Below are 17,473 nucleotides of genomic sequence, written 5' to 3'. Positions count from 1 at the left end.
ACAGAACTGACTTCCCTAATAATTTGTGCCTCTCCATGGCTCATTGGTTTTATATTGAGTTTTATAATTCTGTCAGCCATATGGCTATAGTGGAAACTGATTGTTCTGGTATCTGCCAAGTAACTACTGTATAAGAGAAACTGTGCTGTGGTTGTTCATTTCCAATAGGTTTCATTCTGTTTTTTTTTTTCATCTGCTGTATACAAAAATCAATTCAAAATGAAATCTATCAAGCCTTTAACATTACATATGTAGTTTATATGCATTTCTATGGGTTGCCAGTCATTGTGTTTAATATGCTATTAAAGAGAGCTACTTCCAGGCACAAAGCCATGTACAACTATGGTGTGCCGGTAGTTACTACATGATAAACACACTGCTTATGCGTAATAGAAATGTGTATGTCATTATAGGAGATTATCAACAGACATGGCAAACCTACCAATTCTCCAAGCCATCATTGAGGTCTTGTAAGTCCTAACCTCCCACTCACACTCTGACATCACCCAAACAAACATGTACTATATTATATCGCAAATGTTTTCTCTCCCTTTGGAGGATTCAGAATACTTTAGAAGTGAATCAGGGTATTCCGTTATGCTGATAAGAATGTGAGTTGTGCCACTTAAAAGCTCCAGCGCATGTTTAATTAATACAACCATCCAAAGCAGTACCGATGAAAACAGAAACACATTTAGTGTCAATTTATGCAAGAAGGATATATAAGAACACACCGCTGCAATGAAGAGTGAATTTTTTAGAAGGGCTCAGAACTCAGAAAACTAGTATCCAGACAAAAGGCACCATTTTAATCCTATAAATCATCAGAATATATCAAGGTTCATTTCAGATGAGAGCATGTGGAGGTAGAAGAAAAGCTTTTGAAGACGTGGGCCACAGACACACACTCTGCACTGTGCTTAGAAGGAAGCTTTCAGGATGTTCCTTGATCTCACAGCTTACATAATATAATTAAGCAGTTTAAGCTGGCTTTATTGACGCAAGCACTGAACGCAGCAGTGTCATGGGGGGGGAAATCCCATCAGAGGCCCCCCCCACACACCAGCCCTTCACCCACCACACTCCTCCGTTTTCCTCCTCAGCATATGTGGACTGATAACAAGAGAAAAGTCATTTTTGCATTGCTATGCCAGGGATTGCCAGGAGGAATCAGTTTGTTCCACAAATCTCCGCTCTCATTGGCCTTCCAGCCTCACAACCTACCGACTGCTACAGAGAAACATAGGCGGGAATTGCGGGATATAAAAATATCATTAAAACCACGCTGTGTATTGTATATAATATATACTTCAAATAATTGTGTAAGTAGTAAAACGATGCAAACAAAAACGGGGCAAAAAATGCATTTCAAGTTTTAAAAAAAATAAAATAAAATTGTGTCCTCCCCCGCCCTCTCGCTCAACGGTTTTCTCCCTTCAGTGGTACGCAGAAGTCCGGTCACACTCGTGGGAGCAATTTAATTGCTTCAGTAAGTAAGCTGGAATGCGGTTTCATTCACTTTAAATATTGGATGAAGTGATTCTTTTCTCTAATACAGATGATCCGAGTCATTAATTAATTAGTCATGACAAACAAATTATGTATTTTTTCACACGAGTCCACTCTGTTAGCAGGTATAAAGTTATTAGCTTGTTTGGTAGCTTGTTGGATAGTTAGTTAGCTAGCTTGCTAATTTCATCCGCTGTGCATGAAAAAAGTGGCCAGCTGGCGGTAGATGCTAGATCGGATCCGCTAGACGTGTCGACGTCACAGGACGTGCCTCGTGGCCTTATTCTGCCTCTGATTGGCTTACCCTGGTATTCTTACCCTAACGAATCCCCATGCCTAGACCTAAATATGTCGAATTTAGCTAGCTTTCTTGCTAGGAGACGCAGTTCTCAGTTCAGCATCATCTGTATTTGAGAAAAGAATCTTTTCATCCGATGTTTAAAGAGAATAAAACAGCTTTGCCAGCCTACTTACTGGAGTTCCACAACTACACATATCCTATACAAGTACAATTTTCTATGTATTATTTGTGTCCCCTTCAATAATTGCTCTTAAGAAATTTTATGTTTATTGTTCCACCATCTTTTGGATGAAATTTATGGCCATGCAGAGAAACTGCGAGGAGGTTGCCTCTCCAAGATCATTCACAGAAAAAAAATGGGACAGCAGTTGAAGCGTAGTGAATACACAGACTGCAGGATCCATTCCATTTGATTGTGCCATTTGAATTATTTAACACAAATGCAGAATGGCTGGTGGTGGTGGGGTATCAGGGATAAGTGAAGGGAGATGAGAAAAAATATAACAAATCAAACCCTGAGTGCTGAATTTTAAAAATGAAATGCATTATTCATGACTAATCACTTCTGGCAGTGATTGCGTGAACACAAATTGCTAGTGGTGGGGAACGGACAAACGCACAACAAACACATTTAAGATGTAAATACTTCTATTAAGCAAACAACATACAGGAGATGAGGTTGAAATAATCAGAGGTGCTTTGGCTTGACTTTTGATTTATGACACTCAGTAAGAGACTGACATGTCTCCACGACAATACAGGCTCCTTATCTCTGCAGTGAAGAATGAAGACTGAAACTCCAAAAAATGCATTGCCATTATCCAAGGGTGCTGTTGCAACCCTGTCCCTACAAAATGTGTTTATACAATACTAATTGTAAAATTGTTTTGCCAAATACATGTTGGAGACAACATAACTGCTAACAGGCTTACAATCATCAATGTTTTTTCCAATCCAGTTGCATGACGTCAGGGTGGATGGTTGGGCATAAGCACAAAACTCTGACACCACAGTTCCTATCCTCAGCCACCCAAGTTAAGGGTACAAAACACTTTAAAAGGGACACTTTGGCAATTTTCAACCTTATCTCTATTTATCTGAATGAGGGATATGGTTTATAAAAAAAGACTTATTTTTTCCAATGTGTATCTCTGGGGCTGCAAAAATCTTCTCTATTCTACTTCCGTCCTCCAATGATGTGGCTGGAGAACAGAATAACTACTTCAGTTTTGGTAGCTGGGGACACAATGCCAGTTATAAGCATCCTTGTTCTCTTCCCTTGTATTTCAAACTAGCTAAGAGCTAGATTTGTACAGTGGCAGGGAGCCAGAACCTGAGCTGTCGAGAGCAAACACCGACTGATCGTGCCTTTCCTTAAATTGCCCTTGTATAGTCTAGTATTGCCAGAGCTTCCTCCACAGCGTTGCAGAGGAGGGTCTGGCTAGTCCACACAGCATTCCGGGATGGTTTATTGGCATTTCTTAAAACCAATCACAATCATGTTGGGCGGCGCTTTGCGCCGGACAGAGCCACAGTGCCGCTGCAAAATAGCCTCGGGAAGGAACATTATTTTGTCTATTGGTCCTGCAACAAGAAAACTCAGATTGGACAGATAGTCTATGCTAACTGTCTCACGTTATCCTGCAGAGATCTGAGGAGCAGTTAACCATAGTCCTCACCAATGACATATTTCACAGGGCTGTATGTGAGTTATTGCAATGAATATTTGATTTGAAATCATGTTCTCCATGAATATATGTTGAATTTGTGTTTACAGTTGTCCCACTGCCCCTAAGTAATAAAAAAATAAAAATAATTGTGCTTTAACTAGCCGCAAACTGTAGGGAAAACAAATAAAATACATTAGTAGTGAACAGGTTGCAGATAAGTTCTGTATAAAAAAATAGGTTTGAGAAAAACGTAATCTAGCAGAATTGATTATTACAAAATGTAATTGTTATTGCAAGTTGATTGTTGACATACATATACTGTACATAAAGGTTTAAAGTTAGAACATACATGCAGTACATTCTAATATAGAATTCCCAATGGTATACAATACATATCTACGACTCCAGTATCACAAATCTCCAAAAGTCATTGTGACACTGATGAATTTAAAATACTTGCTCTGAGACCTAGGAGCTAAAAGCTTCAAGATTAGACCTCAACTTGCAGCACCCTGGATACTGAAAGGAAATCCCTATTTGGAGCTAATATGTCATGGTTTCGATGTCTAATGTCAGTAATAAGAGTAATGGGACTGGAGGGGTGGATGAACCCTGAAGGGGGTAGGCGAAACCTATTTTAGTCTGGAGGAATTAGCTGAGAAGATGCAGAGCTTGCGAACGTGTGAACACCCACGTCACATCAGGGAAAATGAAATGTGCTCGCTCTGCGTTACTGAAAAAACTGTCAAATGAAGAGGGGAATTACCTACTATGTGTTTATGTATTGAAAGGGCTCTAATTGTGATTACTGTGTGGGTTTCATTAGGAATAACGTCTGGGAAAATGCTCTTTGTGTCAGGTACACAGCAGAGCTTGGGAGGCACAATCAGAAAATTCAAGGGTTTTCAAACCCTTTTCTCCTGTGCAAAGATTGGTAGTTTACCCAGTGTGTTCGCCATGTAATGCTCTCACTAAAAAGCCATTTTACATTCATAAAAAGGTGCTTATCTGCAAATGTCATTTAAAACACAGAGGAGTCAGAATCATTTAGTCAATTCATCAGAGGAAATTACATAGTCCTAATGGAACGATATGTGACCAAACTGACAAGGACATGGAGGCAACCTTACTTTCTTGATAAATCATACAACTTGGTTGTCAATCCAATCTTATGTGCTGTACCCTTGTATCACCATGCCACTTCCACATGTGCCTGTGGTGTGCCAGGGAAACCGGTATTTACATAAAGATATTAAAGCGCATTAATCATTCAGGTAGCAGAAATGTTTGCTTTGATTTATGGTGAGTGGCTTTAAAGTTAAATTGTTCCATCAGCAAAGAATTCAATCACTCAGTGGCATTTTTCTTGTAGAGGGCACAAGGGATAGGGTGGGGGGTTGGGATGATGGTAGAGGCGGTGGTGGTGATGCGGGGGATACATGGAGTTGTGGTGGTTGAATAATTAACTAAGCCTTGGGGGAAGGCTTTGCATACTCTTCAACATCTCGAAGGGGGCCGTCCTCGCGGGAAAAATGACCGGCTCCAGTCTAAAAATATTCCAGAGGTCATTTGACAGGCTTATTACGATCAATATTTCTTTGCTGCCTCCACCCTAACCAGCTGCTCCCCAGTGTGATGCTCTTGCGCTCTGAAAAGCTACGCAGCACCAACGGAGTCCCAGTTACAGTACGAGTGAAGTGCATGAGGGTCAGATCGGAACGGCAAGCCATGACAGGAAACAGATTGCAGTTTGGACATAACATAGGTCAAAGTAGACCAATATATCCTTTTGTTAAAGTGTAACAGGCCGGTGTTGAATAGTGATTAGCAGAGTATCAGCCAGTCTTTGTCGGCCAGTGCTGTCTGCACGGATATGACAGCAATGAGTATTTGACTTCACTTGACAGCGTCAGAAGAGTTGCTCTGTCAAGTCTCGCCTTCAGGAGCTGCTAACTTACCTACATTTAGCATTACAGACGTAAATTGTAAAGATATTTAAAAAGAGTTTTATCTTTAAATTGAAAGAACTCCACAGTAACAGATGTATAGAAATTAAACCCAAATTCACAGGCAAGTGCAGTTTATGAAAGGTTTTCAGAGTGGGCGTAATTCGGTCCTGCAGGACTTAATTTGTGTGCAGGTGGCAGTGCTGGTAATTGGCATGTTTACAATAGAAACCATACAGAGATAATTGTTCTGGCTTATGTTTCTCAACATGATGGTGCATGCCGCGCTCCGCTATTTGCTTACATGTTTATATTTGCAATGTACTGCGCGTCAGAAGAGAGTAATTTTCGGGAGATCAGGGTCACTCAGGAAGCAACAGGGAAGCTGCTGCAGCTAGCGGGAAGTCTAATGCATTCTGTGGTCTACACATACTGCCCAGATGGCTTGGCTAAAAAAAAAAAAAAAAAAAAAAAAAAAAAGACTGATTGCTTGTCCAAGTGAGGAAAATGTTGCTGATGTGGTGCAGACAATTACTTCCTGAGCTCATTTCCACGTCTATTGAAGAAATAGCACCTGAGCAGGGAATAAACAGGGTCATGTATTTCTGCCTACTGTAAGGTGGCTCGGAGGTTAGCTCTGTGGCCCTACAGGAGTGAGACTCACTCGGTCCTTTCTGTGAGCAGTTTGCTTGTTCTGGTGCTCTCTTGGGTTTCCCACAATCCATTGGTTGTGCAGACCCTGTTCCTCACAACATGCAGCAATTATAGTCAAAATGTATTTTGCTTCAACACACTCGCAGGGGCAATTGACTGTTCTAGCATGTATACCACCATCTAATGGCACCTCCAACTGAGATAAATCACAGTGCAATATTCCCTCCATTTTGCATGTCCTTTAATTCAATTCAATTTATTTATAGTATCAAATCAGATATCTTTAGACAAGAAAATGAAATAACTGTTCAGCTCAACAAATGCCGGAACGTACTGCATTTCAAGGCATCTTTCGTTACACCCTCCCTGCCCGATAAACACCAACTCCACACCCCCGGTTTTTAACGCAGGCTTTTTGTTATATATGAGATATGAAGAAAGCTCCCTCTAGAGCCAGAGTTTCCACAGGCTGTGTAGTACTCATCTCGTCATGACAAATAAATGAGCTTCATGTGTCACAAGTTTGTCACTCGTGTTACCCCCCACGGTATCAGAAATGTAGCCTACAAAAAGCCGTCTGTCAGCAGTGATCGTTAGAGAGTCGCAGAATAGCGCGGACACGCGCTTCAAAACTCAAGTGGGCACGAGTGCCACTGAGAGAAAACGGAGAAAGAAAATAGAGACAGGCTGTCCGGAGGACCCGGTTGAGATGGCATGTGTGCATCCTTGAGAACTGTAAGTCGTATAGCCTAACTTATATTGTCCGTTCCTTTAAGCCTGTATTAGTCTATAGTTCTTGCACATTTTTAGTTTCACCTTCACCTGGTAGCTAAATTGCACGTGGCTGTTGATTCAATACAACGCCCTTGATATCCTATCATGGCATAGTAGGCTAAACCGTGATTATTTCATACATTCATGTCCCGAAACATATTGGGGGAAATTCATTCAACATAATTCCAGCCAAATAACAATTAAAAGTAGGCTATGTTATTTGAACATTTATAACCTAACCTAACTGGCACTGCCTCCGTTTTGGTGTCTGCAGTCAGCGCTGCTCGGACTGTGCGCCGCTGCCCTTTTTTCCTCCATAAACGCCCTCAACTACTCTGCCAGTTGCTGCATGAACTTCCTCAGGGACATTTTACAGCTGGTGCACTCCTTGGAGAGGATGTGTGTAATGATTCCAGCCAGTTGTAGCATGTATAAAGTTATATGAACACGTAGACAGCTACCGACCATCTATGCTACGTGTAGGCCTACGGCGCCTTTCACAGAGCGAGTGCCCGGTGCTTTTCTTCTGATTCAGAACAGAGTCCATCCACGCCGCAGCCTGCGTTACCAACTCTGGCTTTGCCTCCGGCCCATCGGCGATGCCCACTAGAGTCTGGACCGGGCAGAATTTTTCTGTCCGAGCCCGGCCCGCGTCCGACAGAGCCGTGACCGAACCCAGCCCAAGCCTGGCAGGCATTAGTTTTTTTACAATCACTTTGCTACTAATTTCAGAACCTTGACGTCATTTTTCAAAACTCTAGACACAAAACTCACAACCAATGATCAAAATGCACATTTTTCAATTGCTTGGATACAATACACATAAACAAAAGATAATTTGTTCATTTAACAAAAATCACTTGTTCAATATGACACAACTTAACATCAAAGTACTACTATTTCAAAAAGCAATTCACACATTACATTTCAGTTAATTGTCTATTCATTTCATTACAATCATCTAACTATCAATCCATACAACTACTCAAAATGATAAGTAACTGTTGCATTACTCTTAACAATATTCCATGTTTAGATCATGAAAGTTTCAAGATACAGAGATTCATTGTCACCAGTTAGCTTGGAGCATGAACCAATTAGAATACAATATCTATGGATGTAATATTTCATCATCATGCTTTACTGTAATGTACTACTGTTTACCAGACACTGTTTCTATGGTCCCATGTACCAACTTTTCAGACTATTTACAGTATTGACAGTATTGCACCGTATGGATTCAGGCCCTTGGAATTTGTTGTCCAATTCTTCCCACTTTGTACCGATGATTGAGATATATAATTTACAGTCGTGACAAAATTAGGACACCCATGGTAAAGTTGACTAAAAAGAGGAATAAAAAATTCATCTTTTGCAAATTGATCTTAATGCCTTAATTAAAAAAAATGAGGAAAAATCCAATCTTTAAGGACACCAATTTTCTTTGTCAATGAATAATGTATCGTAAATAAATAAATGTTCTTCCTTAAAATACAGGGGGCATAAATAAGTACACCCCTATGTTAAATTCCCATAGAGGCAGGCAGATTTTTATTTGTAAAGGGCAGTTATTTCATGGATCCAGGATACTATGCATCCTGATAAAGTTCCCTTGGCCTTTGGCATTAAAATAGTCCCCCCACATCATCACATACCCTTCACCATACCCCCCACATCATCACATACCTTTCACCATACCTAGAGATTGGCATGGGGTACTTTCCATAAAATCATCTCTATATGCAAATGAAACCATCTATTAGACTAACTGAAATCAAACCATGCCAATCTCGAGGTATGAGATAGATAGCTAGATATATATCTATATCTATCTATCTATATCTATATCTATCTATATCTATCTATATCTATCTCTATATCTATCTCTATATCTATATCTATCTATCTATATCTATCTATCTATATCTATATATATCTATATATCTATCTATATATCTATATATATATATATATATATATATATATATATATATATATATATATATATATATATATATATATATATATATATATATATATATCTCTATATATATCTATATATATCTATATATCTATCTATCTATCTATATATAATAATACATTTATTTATAAAGCGCTTTCAAGTCAAAGTGCTGTACAGAACATAGAAAATGCAGTTTAAAAACAGTTCCAATGACTAAAATATAACACACTCGGACTCTCAGAAAAACAGAGAGAAATTAGGCCTCATACACAACAGTAAACAGATGGATCTTTAGCTTTGCTTTAAAAACCTCAACAGAACAAGCCTGCCTGATGTTCAGAGGTAAGCTGTTCCACAATGTTGGTGCGCGGAAGGAAAAGGCCCGTTCACCAATTGTCTTCTTTTTAACCCTTGGGACACTCAGAAGACCCGTCCCCTGAGAACGCAGGGCTTGAGCAGGCACATAGGGTTTCACTAGGTCATTGAGATACAACGGTACGCTGCCATTTAATATTTTATAAGTCAGCAGCAACACCTTAAAGTCTGCTCTGGCATGAACAGGGAGCCAATGGAGAGAAACTAACACTGGTGTAATATGTTCATATCTGGAGGCTCCAGTCAGAAATAACAAATAACCAAATAACAGTCTAGGATTATGCCTATTATTTGAAATCAAATTAGAATAGTAGGCTGCTTTTGCAGCTGACATCCTAGATTGGTAGTTGGTCGGACTGTCTTTCCATGCATGATAAAACACTTCAAGCCTTGAGTGACGCCACTGACGTTCAATTTTTCTGCAGCTCTTTCTAAGCAAGGGGTATGGTTCTTTATAAGACACCTCCGAGTCTTTACTGGAGCCACAGAGTCAAGAAGGCCCCGATGAACACTGTTAAAATTAGCTGTAAGGAGGTCAACTGAAAGAGCCTGATGTGGAACGATGTGACAGTTATCGAGGCATAGTATCGCTTTTTCTTTTAAAGCCAACCCCCCTTCTTCCCCCCGATAACCCTCGCCCTCTAAGCCCGCTTTTGCCGTACAGCCATTACAGATACTGTCAGCGGGGCGGATGGTTAAGTCTAGATTAGAGGAGTTGTTTCGGATACTTCCCTATATTTAATACTGTAGGTATTAAAATATTAGAGGTTCAAATATAATAAATATTGTATTATAACTATTAATAGGTTCAGATGAATTAATTGAGATACTTCCCTATGGTTCTTAGATTATTTTTAAAGAGACACACACACCCCCGCACTGGCGGGTTCTCGCTACAGTGGAAACCCGATGACGAGACAAGAGGCTTTTGATTGACAACCTAGATGTCTCCTGTATGTGAAATACACAGCACACAGAAGATCTTTATAACCAAACAATTACAATTGATTACTCACACTCTGACAGCTGCCTCTGCCGTGGTCACAGAGGTTTTCAGCGGGAGAATCAAAGGTCTGCTGGTCAGGTCGGTCCCCGGGGTTGCTGCAAACCGCACGGTTAAAGAGGAGGCCACCACTTCTCCTTTGGGGGGGTCCCCGCTCACGCAGGCAAGTGGCAAAAAGAAGAAAAGAGGAAAAAAGGAAAGCAAGTCTTCTAAAAAAGCGAAAAAAGACTCACAAGGGTTTTTGGGTCACCTTGCTCAAGACGAACACAGGTGGTTTTATTATTTTTTTTTTTTTTAAAAAAGCAAAAAGTTAACGAGCAAACAAAATAAATGGAAAAATGTTCAATCACTCAAAAAATGCTCTAAGACACGAAAACGAGCCCAAGGGAGAGAGCGAGAGCGAGAGAGAGAGCCCGGGGTGCTTTTCAGCAAAGCACCCAATTTTATATGTACATTTCTTGGGGTTCAACCCCCCATCACAGCAAGGTGTGTTTTATCGCATTTGTTTCACCTTACATGGTAATACAGTCTTAAAGCAAGCATCAGGTTGGATATACGTAAAAACCATCTCATATGACGATATTTCCTTTATACATATGCATTTTGCTATCTAACATAGAATCTAACGGCTCAGTTCGACTGCATTGATCAATAGGTCAGAGCCGTAACCTTTTCACCTCTATGTGCACCCAGAGCCTACCCCTGTACACAGGGCCCCAACAGCACTTCCTCTTTCCAGCTGTGCAGGTTCAGACAGTTCAGACAGTTACACAAAGCAACTTATGCATCTGAAGCCTCTTGCAGACACTTCCTCTTTCCGACTGCAGGATCAAATAGGCAGCTTCACACCGCAACTCACACTAAAATGTCTCTAAGCATGTTTATAGTAATATCAGTAACACAAAAACTTAGCATGATTATATTTCTAAAGGCACATAAGCACTCATAAACCAAAATCAAAGGCAGTATTATAGTCTCAAGAGCAGAAATATATTTTAGCTGTTTTTGGGTTAACTCATGTCAAAAGCAGAAGCACAGTCTCCACTGTTCTTGAGCTGATACATTTCAAAAGCAGAAGTATAGTTTTAGCTGTCTTTTGGATTAATACAAATACATTTCAAAAAGTAAAAATATTTCAAAAAGCAGGAATATAATTTGTAATTGTTTTTTGGATTTTCACATACTCTCGTTCAACACTGATTAAATACTGGATCGACCACATCCGGCAAACCCATAGCTAGATCATGTAGCTCTTGTGCTGATATAACGAGATTACCTTATTGTCCTTGTTTCTTTCCCAAGGATGAGTGAATTTGGAATTAAAATTTCAAATGAAATTATTGAGTGATCTAAAACAGGTAACACAGAAATTTCATTTACAGATACAGACAACCCATAACCTAACACTAGATCAAGTGTATGTCCGTGCTAATGTGTTGATCCAGTCAAATTGTGTGAGATTAAAAGACTCAATAATATTTAAAAAGTCTTTAACCAGAGGCTTGTCAATACAACAAATGTGAATGTTAAAATCACCAACAATCAAAATCCTTTCATATTGCAGAAAAAAGCTGGATAAAAAGTCTGCAAATTCAGAAATAAATTTATCATGATATTTGGGTGGACGATAGATAACAGCAACCAAAACAAGAGAGGGATTATTCAAGGTGAAAAGCTGCAGTTCAAAACTAGTGAAGACAGGGAAATTTAGCAACGGTTTGCATTTAAAACGGTCCTTAAAAAGTGAGGCCACCCCCTCTGCCTGTCAGTCGAGGAGAACTGAAGAAACTGGAGTCAGGAGGACAGAGTTCCACCAGGGGCGCTAATTCACCGCCATGCAACCACGTCTCGGTTAAAAACATTACATCCAATTAATTATAAAAGTCTTGGAGGATAAACGTCTTATTGGACAGTGACCGAGCAGGAAAGCCATTAGGACTTTCCCTACCTCAACACCCGATGAAGTTTTACAATCCAGGTAACGCAAGTTATCCAGACAAGCACCTCCCCTTCCACGCATCCTTTGTGACCAGCAGGGCTGCAACAGCTGATCGAGCTCAGGAGACACCGGGTAAACAGGAAGAATCCACCGCTGTCGGCACGCAAAATCCAATTGACATCTGACATACACAGCATGATCCATGTTCATCATCCTCTCTACCGTTTTAATCTTCACACGTATGCCCGAGCGTGTACCGCGTGCACGCCCGTGTCTCCTGCGGGTCCTTTTTCGGGGTAGGAAAACTGGCTCACGGCGAAACAGTTTCTCCGGTACTGAAGCCGAAACGGAGGAAGCCTCGATTTCTGTTGTTGACCATACTCATGAGGAATCCTCCGAACAAAGTTACATATGTCATAAAGTGCCTGGCGCTCGTACACCAACAGCGATTGGGTATTTACAACAAGCAAAGACGCCACTATAAACACAATAAACAACTGAGAGAGAAAAGACACAGGGACAGAGAGATGGCGTGCCATGACACCCAGCGCTATGTTGTACTACAATATTTAATGATTGTACGAATGATGACCCAGTGAAACTATGGGTAGCTTGTGTGTGGGTGATCTAAAGTAATGTTTCAATGGTATTTCACAATATATTTATTTTTTGAACCAGTGATTGTGCAAGTGCAAGACTTCTTTAGAGATATGAATGCACAATCCAATGTTTGGATAGCCTGTGTTACAAGTGATGACTGTTTTGAGTTTTGTGTCTAGAGTTTTGAAAAATCACATCAAGGTTCTGTAATTAGTAGCAAAGTGATTGTAAAAAACTGTAAGAAATTTGTGTTTCCTCATACTAATGACACATGTAGGCTACGTTTGTTTGTGTGGAAAGCCCTTTTTTATTAAGCAACTGTAGGAAGGCATTCGGAAATGTCAACAGATGAGCGCATCAGCACATGGGGCAAAAGCGCACGTTAATAAGCTGTTAAAATGTTCACTGGGTTAACCTTTCCTGATCGCTTCGTTTCCGACTGTGATCAGAAAACCAGCAGAGACTCATTACCTCCAGGGCCCACGTTATGAAATTAATAACCAACTCTGCTCCGGTTGCATCTACAACACATCTGCTTCCTCTTTCTCTCTCTCTTCTGCCTACTTACCACCTTAATGCCGTTAATACCCACACTTGTTACTCGAGACCGCTAGTTACGTTTCTCTGACAGAGACTATGATTATTACTAAGCAACCAAGATGCATCTTCAAACCACCTCTTTGTGAATTCCCCTGGGGGGGGTGCGACATATCTGCCCCCACACTGCACACGCACCAATAAGTGACAGTAACGAGCTAAGTTTAGTGCTACATAGTGATGAGACTGCCGGTTCTTTTATGTAACCCGGTTTGTGTCGTTCACCTGAAACTAATGCACCAACTAGGGGTGGGAGATATTGACAAAAATTAATATCTTGATTTTTTTTTCAATATCTCGATATCGATATTCAGACGATATTTTTGAAATCCTTCTAGAAGTTAAAAGAAGCCCTGTTCGCAGGCTATTTCGTTGGTTCTCTTGGGAAAATGTACAAGCAAGATGAAATCATAACAATAAACAAAGGGCTCTGTTCTGTAACATATTGCACACAACCATGTCCTTATTGGAAGCAGTCCTGGAGCTGGGACAAGGCCGGGTCAGACTAAGTTCTGATAGTCCTTTTACTTGGCTGTATAGTCCTTCTGACCGGGATTTATGCTGGGATCAGGAGTTGGATGTGATCTGACTGGCCCAGGTGAGGGAGAGGTGCATTTCTGTGTGCTTCGATGATTCGGTGTGACGATCGTGATTTTGTACAAAAAAAATACAGTCAAACAAACCCCTACAATATTAAAATCGCTACATATAATTGTTTAGAAGGTTATAGTGTGCGTTATTTGTTTTCTCTTTAACTTCCTTCAGCTCTTTTCATGTTTGGGGGGTCGGATTGTACAAATTATGAAATATTCGATATCCCAATTTTGCATATCGTCCAGACAACAATTTGGATATTATCGTCTAAACGATATATCGCCCACCTCTAGCACCAACTCAAACAACTCTTTTGGTTCACAAAAATTTGAATAATAAATTAACAACAAGATTACTTCGGTACTAATCAACAGCAAATAGTCAAATTTTCGGGGTCTTCAGGTGACTTGGGGAGGACTCACCCAGCCAGTGTGTGTGGAGAAGAGAGAAGGACAGCATAATGCAGTTAGGACTCACACTGAGCTGAAATGGAAACGCGTGTTTAATTAAAGGTATTCGTTTTTAAGGATTCTGTTATTCTAGCCTGGAAATCCAGACCCAAATCCGAAAGATTAAGGGTCTGGCATTGAGTAATGAAAATGGCCCAACTTGAGGGGCAGCACCAAGCATGCATTTGAAAATCTCACTGCACACAATTGGATAACACTATGACCAATCACAACAATACACGGGGTGACGTATCCAGAGCCCCATACGCTTAGCTACTAGCGGAACTAACCGGTAGATTAAATGGTTGTCATGGGTTTATCTCTCCTCTGGCCTGATTCACCGATGCGATTGGTGCAGCTCGGCTACAAGGGTATAGTTAATGAGCATCATTACTGAATGCCAGAGTGACTCACTGAGCGAATTCAAATTGTGCTCTCGCAAGAACTCTGGATTTCCAGAATACTGTTGTTCTACAGTATAGAGAAGAAAAAAAAGAATCCCACAATTGAAAACCAAATACCTACCCAACGAAGGAATAAGCAAATATTTGGGTCCAGTCCAGGACAAATTGAGTGAACCCCATGACATACTATTAAGCAGGGTTATGCTTGAGGGCTGGATTTTTATGAATTTTCATTGTTATTAATCTAGTGTAGTTTTGACTGAGGTTTTCTTAGATCTGTGACAGAATTGGTTCCAGTTTTACGTTCTCTCCATATTGTACTCCGCCTCCTTGTGGGAGTTAGACTAAAAGCTGATAATGTGCCTAGATTTTCTTTTTATTTGTTGACTTAATCTGTAGTACATTTAATCCTTGTGTACAAAGGTGAATTTGTATTGAGGAATCATTTAAATTTTGCATGGAAAATGTTCAACATCATAGTTTTTGTTCTTTTCCTTGAACGATCATGCAGTGCTCTTACATCCAGGCAACGTGCGTTGATCTGACCAGAGCCTTTACCTTATACTCCGTTTTCTTTTGAGAGCTAACAAAGTGGTCCACTGGGTCCCTCCTTTACACCATTGTGAGTACAAGTGATCCAATTTAGGCCATTTCCCTGGAGAGACCACACAAACTCTAATGCTCCGCCAAGCATCTGCTTTAAGTGAAATGTTTGCCCTGTTACTGACAATCTTCTGCAGAGACTCAACTCCCCCGTGGTGCTTTGCTGCCAAATCCCTCCAAACCCCACTGCTCTTACTCATTTACTCTTGGAATGTTTTTGTGTTTGTTTTTAAAGATTTTTTGGGGCATTTTATGCCTTTATTTGATAGTGAAAGAGACATGAGAAATATGAGGAAAGAGAGTAGTGAAATAACATGCAGAAAACAATCCGGCCAGCTGGGAATTGACCATGTGGCATGGCTATCGGGTCCCCCAGTGTTGGAAAAGTTCACTTTCTACATGAACTAGTTCAAAGTTCAGTTCCCAAATTTTAAAATGAACTAGTTCAGTTCATACTTCAACATTTTTAACTAAGTTCAGTTCCAAAAATTAATTAGTTCATAGCACTTTTTTCCATATGTTGCCTCGAGCTGTTATTTTTCAAAGTTATTGCCACAGCCCATATAGAACCACAGACAGCAATTATTTTATCAGTTTTAACACTGAAACTGTGTGTCAGATTTCATCTTCATATCCAATCAGTTCAATGTGCCATTTCAGGTTTGCTGTGGATGTGACTGAAGTGCGGATTTTCTTTTTGAAAGCCGGCGGGCAAAGTTTGCACAGAAATATAAGATTTTTTGCATCCTCACAGACCTTGTCATAAAACTTGTTTAAATGATCGCAGCTTCCTTGCTGCTTTGTCGTCTCCATGCTGCTTTTTGTTTTGATGACGCATGTGGCGGTGCGGCGCTGGAGGCTGGTGTTTCCAGATTGGGTGTTTTTTCCGCTACATATTAAGGCCTGTTTACGGTATGTTTCAGCCAGGTTTTTGCCTGGAAGGCTCTATAGAAATCTGGCACCCTACTGAACAAAGTTAAACAGAGAGCGTGCCATTCACAGACACCAGAATGAACTAGTTCATCAGGCAGTAATACAGAACATTCAGTTCACACAAAAATATGAACGAGTTCAATGAACGCGTTCAGGCACAACACTGGGGTCCGCCCATACTCTTGGAACGTTTTTGACAAGTTAAATTACTGGTACTCTTTCCTATATTGCTCTTAACTTCAGTAGTGTACCACTGCATAATTCAAATGATTTCACAGACACCTTCAGTGGGACAAGCATAAGACCCCAAAATACATATTTTATCTGGTCCAAGCAGTCGGTCAGGTTGTAAAGTGTTACACACAGTTAGTTGGCTTGATGGAATTGTCAGCACCCAACATTCCAGGAGGATAATAGCTGTCAGTTATCATAACTGACCATAGTCGTGATCATAAAAAGAAGAAAGGTTGTTAAAAGGTCCCAGCGAGAGATAAATATTTGATGGAGATTTTAATAAAAGGCTTAACAAGCTGAATTATTAAGGGGACAAGTCTCGAGTGAACTGCACCCGGAGCTAAACGAGTGTATGTTTAAATATTCAGCCGTCCACATTTAGCTCCAAAAATTCTTCATCAAGCCAACAAGTTGGATGACCTCCTGACTCCTGGCTAGAACCCTTCATCGAGGAGTGAAATATATCTGTTCGCTGTCAGGTATTGATTTAGGATAAAGCTTTGACAGATTGATCCCTGAGCTTATGAGTTTAGTTTTTTTCCAGGGAAGCTGGGTACTACTAAAATCTATAGCTGGCTCAAAAATAAACCATCATATTATTTTCCACAACAATCAGTCTACAGAGGGGATATTGCTGTAACAGTAGCCGTATGGTGGGCCAATAGGCCAAAAGCCTACAGTGGCCTTCAAGTGTCTTAAGAGTAAGAAGTAGAAGTAAGCTAGCAAGTTAGAATACAGTAGAAATTCAACAGACATGAAATGACAATGCTAGTGCAAAATATGGTTCTCTTGCACCACTTAATTGACAATGTGGACCCCTTGAAAACCTCTAAATAATAATAATATAGATGCATGTGGCAATTTGTGGGTTCAAACCCTTTTTTCGGCTTCTCAAAGCACTTTCACATTCATACACTTTGAGATC

This window comes from Perca flavescens, chromosome 7 (assembly GCF_004354835.1).
Source record: "Perca flavescens isolate YP-PL-M2 chromosome 7, PFLA_1.0, whole genome shotgun sequence".
NCBI lineage: Eukaryota > Metazoa > Chordata > Actinopteri > Perciformes > Percidae > Perca > Perca flavescens.
This window is presented reverse-complemented; position numbering follows the sequence as displayed.